Source organism: Benincasa hispida, chromosome 11 (assembly GCF_027475165.1).
Source record: "Benincasa hispida cultivar pf3 chromosome 11, pf3_genome.v1.1, whole genome shotgun sequence".
Taxonomy (NCBI): Eukaryota; Viridiplantae; Streptophyta; class Magnoliopsida; order Cucurbitales; family Cucurbitaceae; genus Benincasa; species Benincasa hispida.
Genome location: NC_143488.1, coordinates 86,303,653 through 86,314,554, shown reverse-complemented (window position 1 = coordinate 86,314,554; position 10,902 = coordinate 86,303,653). Strand labels below are relative to the sequence as shown.

The 10,902-nt window shown below is 31.7% G+C and overlaps 1 long non-coding RNA gene across 1 annotated transcript; it reads left to right on the top strand.

The window, feature by feature from the left end:
* The first annotated feature begins 7,820 nt into the window (after positions 1 to 7,820).
* LOC150032987 (uncharacterized) lies at positions 7,821 to 9,909 on the top strand. Its single transcript, XR_016524703.1, has 3 exons — positions 7,821 to 8,346; positions 8,433 to 8,509; positions 9,302 to 9,909. It is a non-coding gene; the product is annotated as an uncharacterized LOC150032987 (long non-coding RNA).
* The last annotated feature ends 993 nt before the right edge of the window (positions 9,910 to 10,902 follow it).

The following is a 10,902-nucleotide window of genomic DNA, read 5'->3' as shown; positions in this document are numbered from 1 at the left end:
CTTAGAACTTCAACTAAATGCAGTATTACCAACAAAGAAAACATATTCACTTGTACTTTTTCGGTCATTAATATCTCCAACTGAGTCACTATCGCAATAGCATTCAAGTTTGAAGTCTTTAGATGGTGAATAAAATTATCCATAATCAAGCGTACCTTTGAGGTAACGAAGAATTCTCTGTCACTTTCAAATGAGTAGTTATGGGAGATTCCATAAATCGGCTCACCAATTCAATGCTGAAAAGAATATATAGTCATGTACAAGTCAAATATCTCAAACTCCTAATCAAGCTTTTGAAATATGAAGGATCAACAACATCTCTTTCTTCATATTTGGACAGTTTTGTCTCGATTTCTATAGGAGTTGTGACAGGTTTATAATTGATCTTCTTGAACTTCTCTAGAATTTCTCTAGTATATCATTGTTGAGAGATGAAAATACCTTCTTCTGACTGTTTCACCTCAATGCCAAGATAATATGACATCAACCCAATATTTGTCATTTCAAATTCTTGAGTCATCGCCTTCTTGAGATCTTCAAACATACTTGCACAATTTCCTGTAAAAATTAAGTCATCTACGTACAGACAAACCAACAATATCTCCACGACCATTAGTCTTAATATAAAAAGAATATTCATAAGGGCATCTCGAATACCCATTGTCAAGGAAATATTTGTTGATTATGCTATTCCACATTCTTGGTGCTTGTTTCAATCTGTACAATGCCTTCCTTAGTTTCAAGACTTTATCTTCATGGCCCTTTACAACATAACCAAGAGATTGTTTTAAGTAGACTTCTTCTTCCAAATACCCATTCAAGAATGCTAATTTAACACCCATTTGAAAAATCTATTCATTTTCTTTGAACAGCAAGTGCAATTGGCAACCTTATGGTTTCCAAGCAAGTAACAGGAACAAATGCTTCATCGTGGTCAATGCCTTTTCTTTGAGAATAGTCTTTTGCAACAAATCTTGCCTTATGTCTCTCCCCTTCTCCCTTTTCATTTCTTTTTGTCTTAAACATCCATTTGCTACCTACTGCTTTCTTTGCACTTGGAAGAGCAGAAAACTCTCACATATCATTCTTCTTTATGACCTTTAGCTCTTCATCCATAGCAATCTTCCATTTTTCATTTTGCGAAGCTTCTTCAAAATTTAAAGGTTCACTGTCACTAAATAGACAAAAAAGAGTAAGATTATTAAAACTTTGACTTAACTCTTCAGTTTCAATATATATGTCTCATAAACTTCTCATGCCACGAGGTTTTTCACTTGAACTTGCAGATGATGAAGGTGTTCTTTGTTGTGGAGTGAATAGCGATGTTGGTGTTGTTGATGGAGAAGCAATGTCACTAGACTCATCATTGTCATTAGGAAAAAGTAAGAAATTGTAGTATTTTGGTTCATCATTCCAATTCCATGTTGCTTTTTCATGAAACACAACATCTCTATTATCATCGTTTTCTCTATAATAGGATTATACAGCTTGTAGCCTTATAAGCTTGCATTATAGCCAACAAAAATATGCTTCTCATTTTTATCATCGAGCTTCCTACACTTTTGAACAGGTAAATGTACATAAACGATACTTCCAAATACTCTAAAATGAGCAATGGATGGTGTTCTTCCTATCCATGCTTGTTGAGGCATTTTGTTCCACAAGCTTCTAGTAGGGGAACAATTGGACAAGTATATCGTACATTCAACAGTTGGTGCACAAAATTCTTTTGGCAACTTCTTACTCTTCAACATGCTTCGAGTCATATTAAGTATTGTTCTATTCTTCCTCTCAATAACATCATTTTGTTGAGGAGTCCATGGAACTGACATTGGCTGAAGAATTCCATTTTCTATGCAAAAATCTTTGAATTCATTTGAAGTGAATTCTCCTCCCCTATCTGATCTCAAAGCTTTTATGTAATAACCACTTTCCTTTTCAACAAGAGCTTTAAATCTCTTGAACATGTAAAATATCTCTGATTTCTCCTTAACAAAATAAACCCAAGTTTTTTGGTTGAAATAATCAATAAATAATAAGAAATAATTATTCTTACCAAAAGAACTTGGTTTGATCGGTCCACAAAATTAGTATGTACTAACTTTAGTGGTCTCCTTACTTTTATAGAAGATTCTTATGGAAAAATCTTTCTTGATTGCTTGTCATAAAGATAACCTTCACAAAATTGATCTGGATATTTGTCATATGGTAATCCTTTAACCATGTCCTTCCTTGTTAATAGTCTCAAGTTATCAAAGTTCAAATGCCTAAGTCTCAAGTGCCAAAGCCAAGATAGATCTTTCAAACATGACTTCAAGCATTTATCAACATCAGTTTGAATGTTTAAAAGCATTCTATTCTTTGTCATTTGCACTTTAGCAATCATATTATCATGATTATCCCTTATTGAAAGACTATAATCCTTCGTCAAAATATTATAGCCTTTCTTTAAGAGTTTTCCCATACTCAATATTATTTTTCACATCAGGCACATAATAAACATAAGAGATAAACTCATTCTTTCCATTCTTCAAGTTAGTCAAAACTTTACCTTTTACTTTAACAGGAATTTTTGTGGCATCATCAAATATGATATTACCACCAACTGATTCACCAAGTTCCATGAACATCGACTTACATCCACACATGTGATTTCTTGCACCACTATCAAGATACCATGCATTATTTTCACATGTTTCTTCACCTTTTTGTGCTAGAAGTAAAGATGACTCGCCGCTTTCTTCATCTTTTTCAGCATAATTTGCATTTCTTTCTCAGCATAATTTGCATTTTCTTCAACTTTATTTATGCATTCCCAGGAATAATGGCCAAACTTATGACAGTTATAGCATTCAACCTGTCTTTTATCGTACCTCCCTTCATTATTTGATCTTTCTCTATTTGACCTCGAATAATTTTGTCTTCTACGGCCTTTCCATGCATTTCAGTTTGGATTACTCTTATCAAATTTTCTTTGATCATAGTTTCCTTGATCTCGACCTCTGAAATCACCACGTCCACGATTGTTACCACGTCCTCGACCTCGAATGCCTTTTCTTGTACATCTTCTTTATTCTCAACTGCAACTTTGACTAAAAAAATTGCTCAGTTGTTTGTTTGTTCTTGAGAAGCTTTTCTTTGTGTGCTTGTAAAGAATCCATAAGTTGATCAATGGACATTGTACTCAAATCTTTTGATTCTTCAATAGTTACAACGATGAAATTGAACATTTCATCCAATGAGCGAAGTATCTTTTCTACTACTTGCTCATCATTTATTGTCTCACCATATCTTTTCATTTCATTTACTATTAGTAGCAATCTTGAAATATAATCTGAAATCGTTTCAGACTCCTTCATATCCAGTAATTCATAATCACCTCTCAATTGTTGGAGGTGAACCTTCTTGACTCGATCTACTCCTTTGTAAGTATTCTCTAAATTTTTCCATGCTTGATTTGCTGTAGTTGCTCTAGAAATCTTCTCAAATTTTGGATCATCAATGGCTTAAGTAATAATGGTGAGAACCTTTTAGTCTTTCTTTCTTGTATTTTGCAAAGCTTCTCGTTGAGCTTGATATAAAGTCGTATCACTTTCTGGTTCTTCATAACCATTATTAACAATGTTCCATACATCTTGTGAACCAAGTAGAGCTTTCATACAAATACACTAGCTGCTACAATTTTTTTCGTAAGTCGAGGCACTTGGAAGAGAACCAAATTGTTATGTGCCATTTTCAAAAAACAATTCTTATTTTGCAAACTCACAACTCAAGTTTTGTACCACTTTGTTAAAAGCATGTGATGGATACTCACAAATAAGTAATTTACAAAGGAATATTTGAAAGAAAACAATTTCACTTTTATTTGAAAGAAAACAATTTCACTTTTATTTGAAATACTCTTCAAACTTGGCTCTTTTTGTATTCTTTTCTATACACTTGAATGTTTTATAATACAAAACATTCTTATTTATAAGATTCTCATAGATTCATAACTCTCATACTTAAATACATACAAACCCATATTATTAACCCCAATAATTTAATTCATGAAACTCTCATACTCAAATGCATAAAATTTTACATTAACTTAATTAACTCTCATTGTTTAATTTTGCCAACTCTCATAAATTAATTCATCTATAACTCATCGAATTAAACATCTTTAATTTTCAACATACAAGAGATCACATTCGTAAAATATATATCTAATGAATTATGAGAACCGACGTCTCTAGACATAATATCACTAATATAGAATAAATATTAATGAATAATCTTTTTAATTTAAATATGGTAAACTGTTTGTTTGTTAATTTAAATATATTTCTTATGATTTCTTTTATTTTTATAAGTTTTGCAAAAATATTTATCAATCTTTTATTGGTTAGCTCGGAAATCAACTTTGATCAAATAAATAAATAATATATCATTTGATAATCATTTTAGTTTTTAATTTTTATTTTTAAATAATAAATTTATAAACTCTACTTTCACTTTTAAATTTCTACATTTAATTTATTCTTCATTTTCTATTCATATTTCTAAAATCGAAACCAAATTTTAAATACAACAAATATTTTTTTAAATATTTGTTTTTTTCTTAGATTTGGACTAAAAATAATTTATTTTTTTTTAGAAAAAAGAGAAACTCATCATAAGAAATGTTAAAACTACTTTAGAAAAATTTAAGATCATTTAAAATTGATTTTTGAATAATTAGCTGAGAGACTATTATTCTTAATTGAATGATTCAAAACTTTATCATGATTTAGATTTATTTATTCAAAGACTGAATTTCCCCTGAATTAAAGAATATTTATTTAAAATTTAAGAAAATCACTTTTCAAAGTTCAGAACCTAATATAAATATAGTTGTAATGAAAATCAAATTTACAAAATTAATTTTACTTAAATCTCTTTTTCTAAAATTACTATTTCAACCCATCATTTTTCAGAACACATGAACAAAGTAGTTAGAGCACTTTTAATTAAAAGTAATAAAACCAAAACATGAAATTGTTTTTTCAACAGCCACTTAATAAATGTACTTTTGCAGAAAAAAAAAATGTATAATCAAACATTAAGGTCCAATTTGGTAATTATTTTATTTTTTATTTTTATTTTTATTTTTGTTTTTGAATTCAAACCATGGACATCACTTCTACCTCCAAATTTCTTTCTTTGTTATCTACTATTCACCTATGGTTTAAAAAAAAAGCCACATTTTGAGAGTTAAAAAAAAGTAACTTTTAAAAAGTTGTTTTTGTTTTTGGAATTTAGCTAAGAATTCAATCATTGTGCTTAAAAAAGATGCACCTAATTATAAGAAATGTGGATGAAACATGCTTAATTTTCAAAACAAAAACAAAAAAACCAAATGGTTACCGAATGAGACCTAAATTAATGTGTTATTTTGTACTTGACTAATATAGTTTTGTTAAATCACTTAATTGATAGAAAACACTAAGTACAGTAAAAAAAAATTATCATTTAATGCTTTTTTAATATTTTAAGGTGTTGCCAGTAAACAGAGATCAACTAGCGTAAAGTATAAATTATTTGAAAAAAATTAGAGGTTCAAATTAATCTAAAAAAAAAAATGGTTTGAAATAATGGAAATGTTGAAAAAAAGAACTTTAGGAATTAAAAAACACTCTTCAACATTTACAAGCTCTAAACCTTTGATTAGTATTGGATAATAGCAAACACAAACATAACTCAACTAACATAATATTTGTAATATCGATTCCAAGGTCAGAAGTTTAATTTCCTCACTTCACATATTATAAAAACAAGTATTGGATAGATATTTGTTGTAATTCTAGTAAGTTTAAAAAAAATAATTATTAAGTGATTGATAATAATAAAGTGGTGGATGCAATGCTGTTGAACTAAAAACTGGTTTGAAATTTGAATCTCTATCTTATAGTCGAGATTAGGATGTTTTTAACCAGTTGAATTTATATTCAACTTGACAACACATCTAAGTGATTGATGATATTAATACTTTGACAGAAAAATAAAGAGAGATAAAAAGAAGAGTTGAAAGATCCATCACAATCACTATCTTTAGAGTCATTTAAGACTTGGAAGAGCACCCAACAAAACTAGAATTAAATGGACATCTTCAAAAGCATGCAGTACTTAGCAGGAGGAAGTTGAGTTAGGTAAGAAATCATTACTGCATATGCCTATAAAGGACAAAAACGTAATTTACAAAAAAACAAAATATTCCATTAACTTCCCAACTTCATTCAACCAAATTTTATTTATCTAGTCCTTAAATTTTTATAAAAGTAATATACTTTATATCTATTATTAAGACGTATTGAAATTTCTTATACATATAGATCGATTAACTAATAAAAAAATCAAATATATTTAAATTATAAAAATTAAGTCATTACTTAATACAATTTGATACTTATTTTTTATGATACTTATAGAAATTAAATTGTTAAATTTTCAAAGCATCGAGACTAAATTACTATTTATTAAAGTTTAGATGATTAAATTGTCACAAATTAGAAAGTATAAGGACTAAATCGTTATCCACTAAAGTTTAAAGACTAAATTGTAATTTTAATAAAATTTTAGAGACAAAAAATATAACTAAATTTGTGATGCCTTGTTCACTTTTCTTTGTAACGGGAATTTAATTTGAATGATTACTTGAATACACTTTTATTATTTCTAATTAATTTTGTGATGACTGTTCACTTTTTCTTTTTCTTTTTGGTGCTTATACATTTTTTATTTTATTTAGTAATTAAATTTTTTTTATGTTTATATATTATTAGGAAGAAGGTCTAGGTAGAAGAGTTCAAGAAGTCAAAGACCTCCAGCTCATGATCAGATGTGTTACTGTTGTCCCAGATGACAAGATCTTCACGTTAACAATCACAAAACACTCAGATATAACGATCGATAACAATTAAAGAGTCAGGGGAGATAGAAGGTTGAAGCTTGAAAATCCTTTTGTCGTTTTCCAAATGGCTGTACGATTGTGTAGATGATGCACCAAGAACTAAACGATAGTTCAATTAAGTAAATGATTGGAGGAAGCATTAGACGATCGTGTAGACGAAAATTGACTGAAGCTAGACGATCGTGTAATCGACAGTTGAGGAGCTAAACGATTGTATAGACAATTAAACGTGGAGCTAAACGATCGCGTACACGATGCGATAAGAACTACACGATCGTATAAACAATACTTCAGTAAAATCTAAACGATTGTAGAGGTAAGAAGAAAAGACACAGGAGTTAAAGTGGTTCGGCCACAGGCCTACGTCCATTGTGTAAATTGGGAGGTTCTCTTTTATTACTTTTCAAAGTATTACAGAACGAATGCCTTGCTCTCTCATTTTCTTATTCACTCTTACATTAATCTCATATTTTTTTCCTTTATATATGTCCAGGCGATTCAGTCAACGATGAAGCTCTGGTGGTTACAATACTTAATAGAAAGAGATCAACAACGATTCAACTGCCAGCTGCGATGTTCTTCTTCTTGATTTCAACTCTTTCTGTAACAATCATGATAGCTAGGGTGCCACCTATGAAGAAAGGTTCCAAATATTTAATCTGTTACGAGTTGTTATTTGATTCTTTATTCTTTCTTCTATATTGTATCATCTGTAAATGGTCCTCCCAATTATTTCATTATTTTATTTTCTCAATTTACTGGCACTAAGTTAGTGCTTCTTCAGTATAAAAAGGCACAAGGGTGCCTTATTGAATTTCAATAGAAATCTGAGAAATTTTCTCCCAATATCTGAGATTGTGAGTATTAAGTTGGTATCAGAGTGAAAACGGCAAACGTCTTGTCTACCAGACGCTCCGCTGGTCCTGAACCTGCAAAATTCAATAACCCACCATCAAATCAACTCCTTAATCAAATCATAAGCATGAAGCATGAAGCGTGAACAAGAAAATTATAACTGTGGAAAACAATTGCTCTACCCATCCTTTGAATCTACAAACTTGAAGGACATGTCTCCAATAAGAATCCCTGCCCTTCCATGTTTCTTCCAAGCTCTGGTGATGCCTCGCCTCCAATTGTGACCAACACTGGTGAAGCGTCAAGTTCTCAAGTGATCTCTGACGATGCAATCAACACTACCATCAAACGAAGTCTAAATCCACAATATGAGGCGTGGATTATAGTGGATCGATTATTATTTGGTTGTTTATACAACTCAATGACACCAGAGGTCGCCATTCAGCTGACGGGCTTCGATAACGTCAAAAACCTCAGAAAGGCCACTCGAGAATTATTCAGCATCCAATCAAGTGCTAAAGAGGACTACTTGCAACAAATTTTCCAACAAACCCATGAAGGTAACATAAAAATGAGTGGATATCTACGACTAATGAAATCTCATTTTGATAAACCTTGCACAAGCTGAAAGTCCGATATCTACCAGGGCACTAATATCTCAGGTACTTCTCAGCTTAGATAAGGAGTACAATCTAATTACTGGGGGAATACAGGGAAAACCAGGTATTTCTGGGCTCAATATGCAATCTAAACTCCTATCATATGAAAAGCGCATTGCATCAGAATTCTGTGAAATTGAGCAACTTTTTCCGTTAAAACATTGCAGTCAATGTAGTGTTTAATCGAAACCAAATAGGGTCTAAACCATAGAATGTTCCCATCCTTAATTAACAAAAATTTAGTGGTCAACGTGGAAATGAAGGCAATGGGAACAATACCCATTTTCAAAACGGTGGAAATGGAAGAAATTGAGGCAGAGGCAGGGGAAGAGGCTACACTGACCCATCTGCCAAGTCTATAGGAAATATGGGCATATAGCCATGGTCTGTTATCATCGAATTGAGAAAGAATTCTCTCCGGCATCCGGTCATGGTCGAAGTAATGGGGGATCACCTAGTAATATGAATACTAATCCAACTGTATATGTTGCAACACATGGAGCTAATCCATTTATACCCACTCGCGAAATAGTCAGTAACTCAAGCTGATATGGCTAAAAATTTACTTAGTGTGTCCAAACTTTCACAAGATGATGAAATTTTTATTGAATTCTATGATGATCATTATCTTATTAAGGACAATGTTACAGGTCGCACACTACTAAGAGGGGAGCTAATAACATGTTGAAATAAAAGTTATTGTTCTCTCAAAGTTTGAATAATTAGTTCATTGCAAGGGAAAATGCATGAAATTCTACATATGTGATAAACTCGTACAAAAGTATCTTTTTAAATAAAAGCTACTTCACTAATGCACTATAATGCAAGAATTAAAAAAATCTACGAAGTGTTGCAGACGAAACTAACGCAAAGGGTATGCGTCTGAGACTACTTGACGCATGAAGGATTCATTTGGCTCGTGCATTTTACTGGGCATCTGACTGATGACGTCTGATTAAAGGCATCCAAACCTAATTTTGAGATGGTAGGCGGTGACTAACAACGTCTCATTGAATCAGAGTGGCAAACGACTATATCAGGGTATGAAATTTAATGCAATCACATCACCAAGTTGCTGAAAGGCTACCTATATAAGGAGAAGTCACCAGCAAGAAGAAGAGTTAGACAGTTAGAATTTAGATAACAGACAGCCAGTAGTTAGAACTTTTTCACCTCTATCGTTAGCAAGCAAGGAATGAGAGGGATGACCACCATTTTTTCACCGTTGATAAAGAGGTGTTGCTGAAGAGAAGCTTGAGAGAGATATCTTCTTCAATTCCTCCACCAAGTTGGTCATAGCAAGCATTAAAAACAAGCCAAAGAGGACAAGTGATTGAACTCTGTGACTTGACTTCTTCCTTTTTTACTTTGCATTTCTATCCATTATTCCATTCAATTGAAATAAGATTATTTGTATCAACAATTACTATCTTTATTCAATCTTATTCTCGACCATTCTTCACTTCTCCATCTGTTTACTTTCAAAGTTGTTTGTGTTTGTGAACTTTCTGGCTCGATGAGTGATGAAATTTGCTGCTTGAATCTTCCTGATCAGTAGATTGAAGTAAAATAGTGGTTAAATCACTCGAGAGAGTAGTTTAACTGTTGAATGCATCAAGTTAGGGTGTGAAGTAATTTTAAAGATAAAATTGTTCATGCACGATTATGAGTGACATTTGCATCGAGAGATGTTGAACATATCATGAATTAAAGAACGAATTTTCAATGCATAGCAAATGCACTTAGATTGTAAACAACCATCTATACCATCTTCATTCCATTATCATTGTGCCATATAGGCTCGTTGTTCCTAGTAGGAAATCAACGCATACTATTTATACTCAAAGCCACTCATCCACGATTCCTTTTATTCTCTCTGGCATCCGAATCAATGTTGTAGAGTCTAGCACTGTTTAGCATTGAAGGTTGGGCCACCCATCGTCAAGAGTTTTAAATTACTTACTTAGAAATTGTAATTTTACTGCTAAATCTAATGAGGAACTTTTTTTTTATTTTTTTTATTTATTTTTTTTTTTTTGTGAATCATGCCAATTGGGGAAAGTCACATGCCTTACCATTTCAAAATTCATCCTCTCGTGCAGTGAAACGCACATAAAATGTGCATTATTTGCCTTAGTTTTAGGACTTTTTTTAATGTGTTTTTATCAGATTTGATGTGTTTGCTAGTGATTTCCAAGATTTATGATCGATAAATGAATTTTACTAAAAAAAAAACAAAAAGGATTAAGTTAGACTTAAAGGAGTCAAAACCGATCAATGGACCAAAGGGATTGAAGAAAAGAGAGGAAAAATGCATATGAACCAAAGGGTAGGAAAGCGTTCCAATGCTAGTTGTAGCATTTAACGCTATGACGTGAAGCAGTGATAAATACTAAAAGGCAGTAGCTACACTTGAGGAGGCAGCATTGGAACGCTATGTCTCATCGTCACAATGTT